Here is an 11726-nt window from a genome sequence, read left to right as displayed (position 1 = left end):
AAAGGCTTCAGTACGAGCAACGCATGAACAACGAATAAACGTATACTGCCTAGATCGCAAGATGCGATCTAGGCAGCATGATGCTTACCCGGAAGAAACCCTCGAAACAAGGGGTCGGCGATGCGCCAAGATTGGTTTGTGATGAACGTGATTGTTGTCTTTCTTGATAACCCTAGATACATATTTATAGTCCGTAGACTTTCTAACTTGGGAATAATCCCAACCGTGCACGAGCCAAACTCTAACTAACCGACACGTATCCTACTATATTTACAGATACAAGGGCAAACTAGCCCAAACTTCGTGTACAAGGCCGGTTCACGTATTCTTCCATGTATATTCTTTAAGCCCAATCTTGATCGCGGCCCACCTCTGACTCGGTCAAATTCTGGTGATAACACATGCCCCCCTGGTTTTGGAATTGATAATTCCAAAATCACTCTGCTTTTTCTTCGTCGGGTCATGTCGTGGCAGGGCAAAACCATCGCAGTATCCTTCATCATGATGCCTTGCCTTCTCAACTTCTCTGCAAGATTTGATAGCTTTAGCATCACCTCCTCGGAAACTGTAATGGCATTAAATTTCCACTATGTTCCCCCTTTTTTAACCATGCCGAACGATTCGCATCTTCACCCCCCTCCTCTGTTCTAGCTATCGGCACCAAAAAACCCTCTTTCCCTGTAGCAATGTCTTCCTCTTCCTCCGTCTCATCAGGCCTTTCTTTCCAATCTTCTTCCTCGAGTGAGCAGGAGTGGGACTTCGACTTTGTGCCAGATGGCCCACCCGAGGCCCTCGTCGGGTCAGATGGCGACCTGCCCTTAACCGATGGGGAGGACGAGCTCCAGTTCCTCATCGAAGGGGAGCTGGAGAGCGAGAGCGAGGACGACCTCCACTCCTGGGCAAACCCCACCTCTTCCGACAAGGCGGAGGAAGAAGAAGAAGAGGAAGAAGAGGAGGAACAGGAGGAAGAGGAGGAGGATGACTCCTCTTCCTCCATTGGGTATCCGCCAGCGAAGCGCTTCCGCGCTTGGGCGGACAGCGAGGATGATGATGATGACGAGGAGGAAGAAGCTCCGGCCGAGGGCTGGGGTAGCAGCGACGAGGAACTCTCCGGAAACAGCGCCGACGGCAGCTACGATGCCGACGACGAAGCCAGCGAGGATTAGTAGTGTAGGATTAGTAGTTCCTGAGCAATCGGCTCTTCTTTTGTTCCTCCTTTCTTGAGCAATCGGCTCTTCATTGTAAGAATCCCCTTTTATTAATGAAGAAGCGTTCCCAATCAATTTTTTGCCGATAGTCAAAGTCAAACAACCCCCAAAAAAGAGCCGATGGCATCGCATCGGCCTCTACCATAAAACGCGAGCAAGGCCAACCCAGTTGCCCCTCCAAACGGTAACCTGCGACCTCCATCTGAGAAAGCAAACTCAGATCCCCAAATCGCCGCCCGAGCAGTTCCAACTCACGGCCACCCGCATCTCAGATCTCGACCGCGCCGCCCCAACTCCACAACGCATCCAATGGCGGAATCATCCAATACCAACGCCATGGTCTCTGGTCTGAAGGTAATCCTTAATCGCCTCTCGCCATTCGAACCAACGTTAGGATTAATAGCAAACACCTGAATTAATGTTCTGTTTCGTTATTAATCTTAGGTTTCAGACATCCTGCTGCCACATCCTTCTCTCGCAAATTCTATGTGCCTCGGTCCCCGTTCTTCCGAGAGTCCCGCTCTCTTAATTTCATGCGAGGCTAACAGAATCCCCTTCGTGAACCAGAACTTAGATCTGTCTTCCTGGGCCGACCGTCGCGAGCCTGGCCTAATCCTCCTGAGGGTTGGGTGGCATGGTACAATAGAGTATCCAAAACCCACTATGCCACCTGGGAAGCCATAGGGATAGCCGATGCCTTGTCATTATCATTGTCTCCCCTTGAAAAGAATGAAAATATTCTGAAAACCATCGGCTACTTCTGGTCTGATGCACTGAACTGCTTCATGTTTGGCCATGGCCCTATGACACCAACTCTGCTGGATGTGGCCATGATCACAGGCCTAGACATTGCATCCCCAAGCCCCTCTGCATTTAAGCTGCCGAAAGTTCCTTTCACTCTTTCCTCTAAAAAAGAGTGTACCAGCTGGGGTGCCTACCTCAATCGTTACATGAAAACCAAAGGCCCTGTGACAGAGAGAGAACACACAGCCTTCCTGAACTTCTGGTTGGAGCACTTCATATTCTGTGGCCCATCGCTCGCCCCAACTAAGAATTACCTTTCCCTGGCCTATGAACTTGCCAAAGGCACCCAACTTGGCCTCGGCAAACTGTTTCTTGGAGAGGTCTATCGATCTCTTCAACTGATGTCTGTCAAACTGTTCTCTCAAAAGACAGTTAAAACTGGAGGCCCCTGGTGGTTTATTCAGTTATGGGCTCAGCTATACTTTCAGAACCAGATCCCAGACTTCCCACCTTTGGCCACCTGCACCTTCCCAGATTCTAATGGAAAGGAGATCCGATGCACCAGCTATGGCCAAGCTTTGTATGGTCTCCCAGGCAGCAGGCTGATCCCTAAGGAAGCAGCAGGGTGGTTCAAGATTTTCTTCCAAGGCTTGGACAACCCCCTGTTCTTTCCTTATGCTGAATCGGAGAACTTTGAGAACCTAGTCTCCTTCCGATTGGATAACTTTGCCAATGACACTAGCACCCGGCATTTGTACTCTATCATGATTCGTCCTTGCTTTCTCCCAGTTGGCATGAGTACCTCAAATCGGATCATCAAGCCTAGTTATGAGTCTTACCAACCGGTAGTAGTAGCCCGACAGCTTGGTCTCGGGCAGGTGCCTCCACACTTCTTCCTACACCACCTGACAGCAAGCAGAGCTGAACTGCCTGACGTCCTCACTGGCCAAAGGTGCTATACCTTCTTTGATGCTCTGGCCGTTCCAATTCCCCACAACCTCCGTTTCACCTTCACTTCCGATGGTTTCGAGACTTGGTGGTCCATGTGGAAGACCCATGCCTTCAGAAGAGCTCTAGGGCCGCTGCTGAGACAACTTGATACCGAGTATGACGTTCCTGCAGACCAGGTACCATTACTTATAAATTTCTTGCAATGGCTTATGGTAATTGTCTGTAACCTGACTCTATCTCTTGGCAGCAACAAGATGGCCCAGAGCCCACGCAAGCCGATGGCTCCCCCTTCGAGTTCCTTCCTCCGGCCCCAGTGGTTCTCTTCTGCCAGAGCTCGCCGCCCCTGAAGAAAGTCATAATGCAGAGTCAGCCGATTTCACCGAAATCGGCTCCCAAGAGTAAAGCATCTTCGGGGCCAGTTGCCCCCCGAGCCTCAACTCAGGCGAGGACGGCAGTGAGGAAGGTGGCTGCCAGAAAGACCCTGAAGCGCAAAGCTCCTGCCCAAGAAAGCTTACACGTAAGTTGACTTGTGCCTTGACCATATTTATCTGCCATCCCAGTCTTTTGCAACATGCTTGTACTTCTTTCTACAGACTTCCACCGAAGAGAACTCCAGCGGGGAAGCAGAGTCCAGCCAGAGGGATTCGAGCTCAGGCAATTCCGAGAGATCTACCACACAGAGCCAGACGACCTCGCCAACGCCGGCTTCTAAGAAAAGGTCGACTCCCGAGCCTACTGCTCCCCAGGCTCCGATCAAAACAGGGTCACGCGTGAAGCGTCTATGCGTCAAAAGGGCTCGCAAAGACCCCCAAGTTTCTCCGCCAAGCCAAGAGGTTTCAAATGTAATTACCTCACTAGTTCACATTTCATGCTGTCCCATTGCTACTTGGATCGGCTCACCATTTCTTTTGCAGATTAATGAGACCTCTAGTGAAGACGTTGAAGAGGTACTGATGCCATCCGCCACGCTAGACCTGGCAACCTCAACGCACGGGGCTGATCAAGTGGCTAACCTAGCCAAGCCCACGGAAAAGCCGATCGTCACGACATCGGCTGTTCCTCCCACCTTGGGAGAGGTACACTCCACTTCCTCGGCTCTATCCCTTTCCTTGCTGTGTACTAATACTGTTCTTGTTTGTTGTGTCAGGGTTGTGACCTTTCAAGCTTGCTGACATTTGACCCTGAATCCATCGAGCCAGCTACCTCCAAGGCAGGGGAAGAGCCAAGTCCTAGCACGGTCCATGGTCCACTCCAGCGTCTCAAGGCTTTGCTCTCCTCCTCAGTTGAGACCCTGGTTGAGAATCCCGAAGAAGTCAAGGGCATCCTCGAAGATATCCAGCCCCATCTCCCTGTGACACTGCAAGTGAAGCTGTGGCCAACTGTGACGCTGTCGGTCTTCAAGTCAAGGGTACAGTCAGCTCGTCAAAGAATTAATCTTCACCACGCCCAGCTTCCATTGAGGGCCGATATTGCAGACAAGTGTCAACGGCTCAACGAGAAGAAGGCTGCTTTAGACGCCAAAACTGACACTTCTGCCAATAATGCCGAGCTCGAGACCCTGCGTAAGGAGCTGGAGAACCTTGAAGAGAGGGTCAGAGTGACCAAGCAGCTTATTCAAGACAAGGAAGCCCTTATTGCCCGCTCTCAAGAGGAAGCAAAGGGTCTCACAGCCGATCTGAAGACCGATCTGGCTGAAATCCGTGCCCTGAGCAGTCAGTTGGTGACGGGCAAAGATGAGGACGACGAGGCTGAGATCGCCGAGGTGGATTGTATCCGTGCTGACGCCCTTCACGCCCTCAACGCGTTTCTTCAGTAGAGCCTTTCTGTGTAAACTGTCAAATGTTTTGCTAAACTTGTACCTCTAAAGTCGATGACTATGCATCGGCTTTTTATTCTGAAGTCGATGTCTTTGCATCGGCTGTACTTGATCTATTAATAAAAAAAAAATTTACTACTGGCCGATTTTTCTATCGGCCCCTCACATTTCACTGCCCATGTATCGCACATGTTCCTCTGATTATGTGCCCCCCGAGCCGAATCTGTCAGGTTACTGCAGATATCGGCTCTGCAGGTATCCAAAAAACTAGCCCTGAACATCGGCTCTGCAGACATGACCAATTCCGATTTCTTTGAGCTCACAAGCCGATGTAAACCCATACCCTAGCTTTCCGTCACCTGTTAGATCGACGCTGAACACAGGCAAAATGTATGGCAAGGATAATACGGGTCGATTGCTGGAATCGGCCCCCATCTTGATTGCATTGCTCAAAAAAGGTTTATATCTTGTTTGTGCTTCACTATCACTACGTGACATGTTTGAGACAAGATCATTACTTTTTATTTTTTGGGGCCGATCACAAGGATCGGCCTTCCCATGTACGTTCATAGACTTTCCTCTTGTTACACGGTCAGGCCAGTGGATAAGACCAGCCTCACCCCGTTTTTTGACACGTCGATGTACTCGCAGTCGTCCAAAGTGATGCCTGAGAGTGGCTCTTGGCCTTCCGTCTCCCAAACGTTCATGCCAGCCGTTGAAACCTCGGCTGTATCGTCTGCATGGACGACTTCTACTTCATCTCCATCCCACTGTATTAAGTATTGGTGCATCGTAGATGGAATGCAACAGTTAGCGTGGATCCAATCTCTCCCTAGCAGGACAGCGTAAGTGCTCTTGCTGTCGACAATGAAGAACGTCGTAGGGATGGTTTTCCTCCCTACGGTCAGATCCACGTTCAGAACACCTTGTGCATCAGATGCTTGGCCGTTGAAATCGCTCAGTGTAACGTTGGTCTTGATCAGATCCGAGCTAGAGCGTCCCAACCGACGTAGCATGGAGTATGGCATGATGTTGACTGCCGCTCCGGTGTCCACCAGCATCCTATTGACAGGCTGCCCATTGATATAACCTCGTAAGTACAGGGCCTTCAGGTGTCTGTAACTTCTTTCACGTGGCTTCTCAAAGATAACCGGCCGTGTGACATAGGCATCCCAAATGGGCCTGCCGGAGATAGTACCCGGGGTTTACTGAAGGCCCACTACCCGAAGAATAAGAAGATTCGGAAGCCCAAGATATTATTAAGGAAAGCTAGAGTTGTAATAGAAAGTCTTATTTGTAATCTTGCGGGATGAGTTAGAAACCTTCCCGGACTCTGTAACTTGTACGGCACGAATCCCTCGGCTCCGCCTCCTATATAAAGGGGAGTCGAGGGACGCAGAAATCATCGAATCATTGTTTACAAACCCTAGTTTTCATAATCATCGAGTACTTTTCGGCTGAAACCTTCGAGATCTACTTGCCCTCTACTTCCAACTAAACCCTAGCCTACAATCCATAGGTATTGACAAGTTGATACCTTGTCAATTGGCGCCATCTGTGGGGACTAGAGGCGTAAGGATCTGATCTCGATGGCACGTTCAAGATCTTCGACATCATCAACTGCAAGCAACGCAATGGATCGAGGTAAACAGATCGCTGCTGGTCCTGTCGATTTTGTTCCTCACCCACCCTCCCGTTTGGATGCATATGCGTATCTGGCGGAGCCTATGGAGATGACGTTCGGAAGGTTTCGCTTTCGCGTCGAGAAGGAAGGATCGTATCGTGTCGAAATTCCAATTTCGTCGGGATCGTCGGCGGTCGATTCCGATTTTTCAAGCTATACATCGTCAACCGAATCAGGAGAAGAAGAAACTTCGTCGTCACGCTACATCAGCATCAGGGCAAGAGAGAAACTCGCCAAAATCTTCAGCGACATGTCGTTTGAGTCATCTGCGGACTCATATATAAGCGATGGCTCAAGCAGTGTCGACAGTTACGACTTCATCGACAAATCTACTACAGTGGGCAAGGTCTTCACCAATCTCAACGATGGTGTCACCAAACCCAACATAGATCTAAATACAAAATATCATCAGATTTATGCCATTGGAGAGCCAAGCAATGATCAAGAGGAAACATCTGAGGCTTTCGACGATCTGGGAAATCCATACGTCGATTCCTCCGATCTGCGACGAGGCCTGGGCAATAAGTACGTCGGGCCACAGCCGCGACACAGAGTTCAACTCCCGCAAGCAGCGTGGGATAGAGCCGCGAGAGCTATGGACGGCTCAGAACCAATGGCCACCACAGCCACGCCAGAGGAATTGCAAGCATATCAATATAGGCTCGCACGAGCTGCAAGAGAATTGGAAAAACAGACAGCTGAGTTAAACAGAAGAAAGGAGGCAGCTTCTGCATCCAGCAGGAGAAGAGCAGAGCTGAGTCGACAATCTAGAACTTTGGGTGATAGCCACAGAGAGGCTCGGAACAGAGCAAGATCAAGGTTACAACACATACCCGAAGCAGAAAGAGAGCACTTGGTCCAAAACCTCGACATGTCCTTTATGTCGATAGATACAAGAGGAAACATCATCCCTAAGACACCAGAGGCTGGGTATATGGTGACACATGCTTTTATCCTCGCATCTAAACCACCTCCAGGAGATCCAAGGGAAACACTATACAATATGGCGATAGCAGGAGTTGGAGCTATGGGGACAGCGTTTGTATCAATGCCTCCCGAAGGAGCGGCAAGGCAAAATAGTCCACGACCTGCAGCAGCAGCAGCGGCAGCCCCTGAAGGACCAAGTGGAGCAAGAGACACGGCAGCACAAGCAAGGGTCGACAGAGCGCGGCAAAGCAGAAGGGAACATCGCCAATCCCCAGAGCTTAACGACAAGGATATGTGTGGCTTGCCGTGCTTCACGAGGAGAGTCCGAAAAACTCGAGTTCCTTCAGGATTCAAGTTACCTGACAACTTCAAGAAATTCGACGGCCTTCAAGATCCAGAGGACTGGCTAGTTGATTATCTCGAGACGGTGAAGCTCACAGGAGGAACCAGGGCAACAGCTATGCAAAGCATCCAGGTGCATTTGAGTGGAGCCGCACGATCTTGGATAAAGAAACTTCCTCCAGGATCTATCGACAGCTGGGAAAGCTTCGAGGACGTGTTCGTCAAGAACTTCCGGTCCACATGCAAAAAACCTGCGTCGTTGGAGGAGTTGAGAGCATGTCGACAAAAGCCGGACGAGCCAATGAGAAAATATATCCAAAGGTGGAACATCATCAAAAACTCGGCAGAAAATATATCTGACGAGAGAGCGATAGATGCGTTTGTCGCAGGAATCAGGCGTGGAGATTTTGTCGAGGACTTGGGAAGGACCAACCCAAAGACAGTATCCGTGTTAATGGAATTAGCAAACAGATGGGCAGATGGAGAAGATGCTGTGCACAACAAACGGCACAGGTCGCCAGAGGAGGACCGTGGTCGAAATTATCAACCGAGGCGACGATTTCCTCGGCAGTACCCGAACTATGATGCTCCAGGACAAATTTCGGCAGGTTTTCGGGCAAACACAGGAGGAAACAACAGAGATGATTATCAGAGAAGCAATGAGCAGCGAGGCGATAATAGAGACGATTCTCGAAACAACAGGCAAAATAGCGGGCCTAGGTTCCCGAGGCCTTTCGTGTCTCCCGAAGAGATGATGAATGGGCCGTGTCAGATGCACTTTTTCCTCGACAGCAACGGAAAAAGACAGTCAGGACATCTGCAGAAAGATTGTCGCAATTTCCAGGCAATGTTAAGGTGGGCAGAGCACGCTAACGCTCGAGCAGCACAGAGAAATCCTCGAGAACCCAGGAGCGAGATTCACTTGCCACCTCCTCCCGCAATTACAGAAGACAATCGACATCAGCTCAGAATAGCGGCAGCACCTCCACCACCACCTTACGTTGATCCTAACTCCAACGGAGCGGTGTCGATGATTCAGAAGGGAAGGCCATCCAATAGAGCTCAGAAAGTAATCTCACGACAAGTGTTCATGGCAGAAAAAATGCCTCCACCAACAGTCGAGTATCTTAATTGGTCAGGGCAAGATATTGGCTTCACCATAGCAGATCATCCGCAGCAAGTTCCTCGACCAGGGCAGTCAGCACTTATCTTACCAGCAGTTATTGCGGGATTTGATGTCTCTCGAGTGTTCATAGACGGCGGTAGCAGCTTAAACCTTATGTATGCAGATACATTGAGGAAGATGAACATATCCCTAGCAAACTTGAAGCCAACAGACACGAGGTTCCATGGTATCACACCGGAGAAACCAAGTTATCCATTGGGGAAGATCAATCTCGACGTTCAGTTTGGAACCCGAGAGAATTATAGAATCGAGAAGCTGGAATTTGAAGTTGTGGATTTTCCGTCGCAGTACCACGCTCTGTTGGGACGACCAGCATATGCTAGATTTATGGCGGTACCACATTATACATACCTGTTGTGGAGGATGCCTGGACCTAAGGGACCAATCACAGTCAAAGGAAGCTTCGCCTTAGCCGATAAGTGCGATAAGGATTTTCATCGGATATCAGAAACTTTCGGGATGCAAGCTGAGTATCTGGCATCAAGGAGTATGACTGACTACGACGTGCTGCCAGACGTTGGAAGGCCAAATAAAGAATTAACTTTCAACACCGAGAAATTTTTTAAGGAGGTGCAGATTCACCCGACAGACCCGAAAAAGACGACGTCCATCGCAAACGACATGGACCTCGCATAGGAAAGCGCGCTCGTCGAGTTCCTCCGTGAGAACTGGAAAATCTTCGCATGGTGTCCAGCTGACATGCCAGGAGTACCCAGGGAACTTGCCGAGCACCACCTAAACTTGGATCCACTAGCGAGACCAATCAAACAACCTTTGCGGCGTTTTTCGGAACCAAACCGCAAGGCCATGCTGTCAGAAATCGATCGACTACGAGAAGCGGGTTTTATCAAGGAGTTGCACACAGAAGCCACATGGGTAGCAAATCCTGTGTTGGTGCCGAAGAAAAACACTAAGGTCCTTCGCATGTGCGTCGACTTTACGTGTCTCAATAAACATTGTCCAAAGGATCACTTTCCCCTCCCGAGGATCGATCAAATTATCGACTCCACGGCTGGATGTGAACGTCTTTCCTTCCTGGACGCATATTCTGGTTACAACCAGATCAGATTGAAAGAAGAAGATGAAGTAAAGACAGCGTTCATCACACCTTACAGCATGTTTTGCTACAGAACAATGCCCTTTGGTCTAAAAAACGCGGGAGCAACATATCAGAGGATGATGCAGAAGTGTTTGGCGACACAGATTGGGAAAAACGTGCAAGTATACATCGACGATGTCGTCATAACGTCAAAAAAGTGGGCAACACTGATCGAGGATCTCAAGGAAACCTTTGACAACCTCGACAAATTCTGCCTCAAGCTGAACACGACGAAGTGTTCTTTTGGCGTCCCAGCAGGAGAACTTCTGGGGTTTCTAGTTTCAGCAAGAGGGATTGAAGCAAATCCCGACAAAATACAAGCTATCGTAACAATGAGGAAGCCAACAAAGTTGAAAGAAATACAGCAGCTAACTGGGCGAGTCGCAGCTTTGAGCAGATTCGTCGCCAGGCTGGGAGAAAAAGCGTTACCATTTTACGCTCTGATAAAGCAAGGAGAGAAATTCCAGTGGAACGAAGAGGCCGACAGAGCTTTCGAGGATTTGAAGCGCACAATCTCGACACCACCAATTTTGGTGGCGCCGAAGGAAAAGGAACCTCTCCTGCTGTATATTGCAGCCACGCCCCAAGTGGTTAGCACAGTGCTAGTTGTTGAAAGAGAAGAAGAAGGAAAACTCCATGGAGTGCAAAGGCCAGTATATTTCATCAGTGAAGTTTTATCGCCTTCCAAACAGTGGTACCCGCAGTACCAGAAACTAGCATATGGAGTAATTGCAACGGCAAGGAAGTTGCACCACTATTTTTCGGCACACCCGATAATAGTAGTCAACGAAGCACCTCTTTCAAATATACTGAACAATCCAGAAGCTACAGGGCGTGTCTCCCTTTGGGGAATAGAACTTTCCCCTCGGGACATCACGTATGAAAAAAGAAAGGCAATCAAGTCGCAAGTTCTGCCAGATTTCATTGCAGAGTGGATGGAGCTACAAAACACGGGACCCCCAGATTTGTCGAGAACTTGGACCATGAACTTCGATGGGTCCAAGAGAGTAGAAGGAGCTGGCGCAGGAGTAGTACTTATATCACCTGAAGGCGACAAGTTGAAATACGTCCTTCGGATGACGTTCCCTAACGCATCTAACAATGAAGCAGAATATGAAGCCCTCATACACGGGATGAAGATGGCGAAAGCTTGCGGTGCAACTCGACTAAAAATCTTTGGCGACTCACAATTGGTGGCTCAGCAAGTTATGAACCAATGTGACGCAGTCAACGATAGCATGATGGCATACAAGGAGGTGTACAATGAGCTCGAGAAGCTGTTTGATGGATGCGAGGTAAATCACATCAGTAGATTGAGCAATGATGAAGCCGACGTTCTCGCAAACATCGGGTCGCAGTGCCTCCCAATCCCGCCAGGAGTATTTTGGGAAGAAATAGCGGAGAGATCCACGAAGCCGAAAAAGGTGCAGAAAAAAGCAAAGGAAGAGAAAACTTCGGCGCCCCTCAAAGAAACCACGGAGGACGAAGAGGACCAAGAGCTTGTGATGATGGTAGAAATTCCTTGGATGCAAGCATATATATCATATATCCTCAGGAAAGAAATACCCGACGATCCAGTTGAGGCAAGGCGAGTTATTCGACGATCCAAAGCTTTCACAGTGATCAAAGGGGAATTATACAAGCGAAGTATTTCAGGCGTCCTGCAAAGGTGTGTCACACCCGAAGAGGGAAGAATAATTCTGAAGGACGTACACGAAGGAATATGTGGCCACCATGCAAGTAGTCGAGCTATTGCAGCCAAGGTTTTT

Source organism: Lolium perenne, chromosome 6 (genome assembly GCF_019359855.2).
Source record: "Lolium perenne isolate Kyuss_39 chromosome 6, Kyuss_2.0, whole genome shotgun sequence".
Classification (NCBI taxonomy): Eukaryota; Viridiplantae; Streptophyta; class Magnoliopsida; order Poales; family Poaceae; genus Lolium; species Lolium perenne.
The sequence above is the reverse complement of the archived record's forward strand: the minus strand, read 5'-3'. Positions refer to the sequence as shown.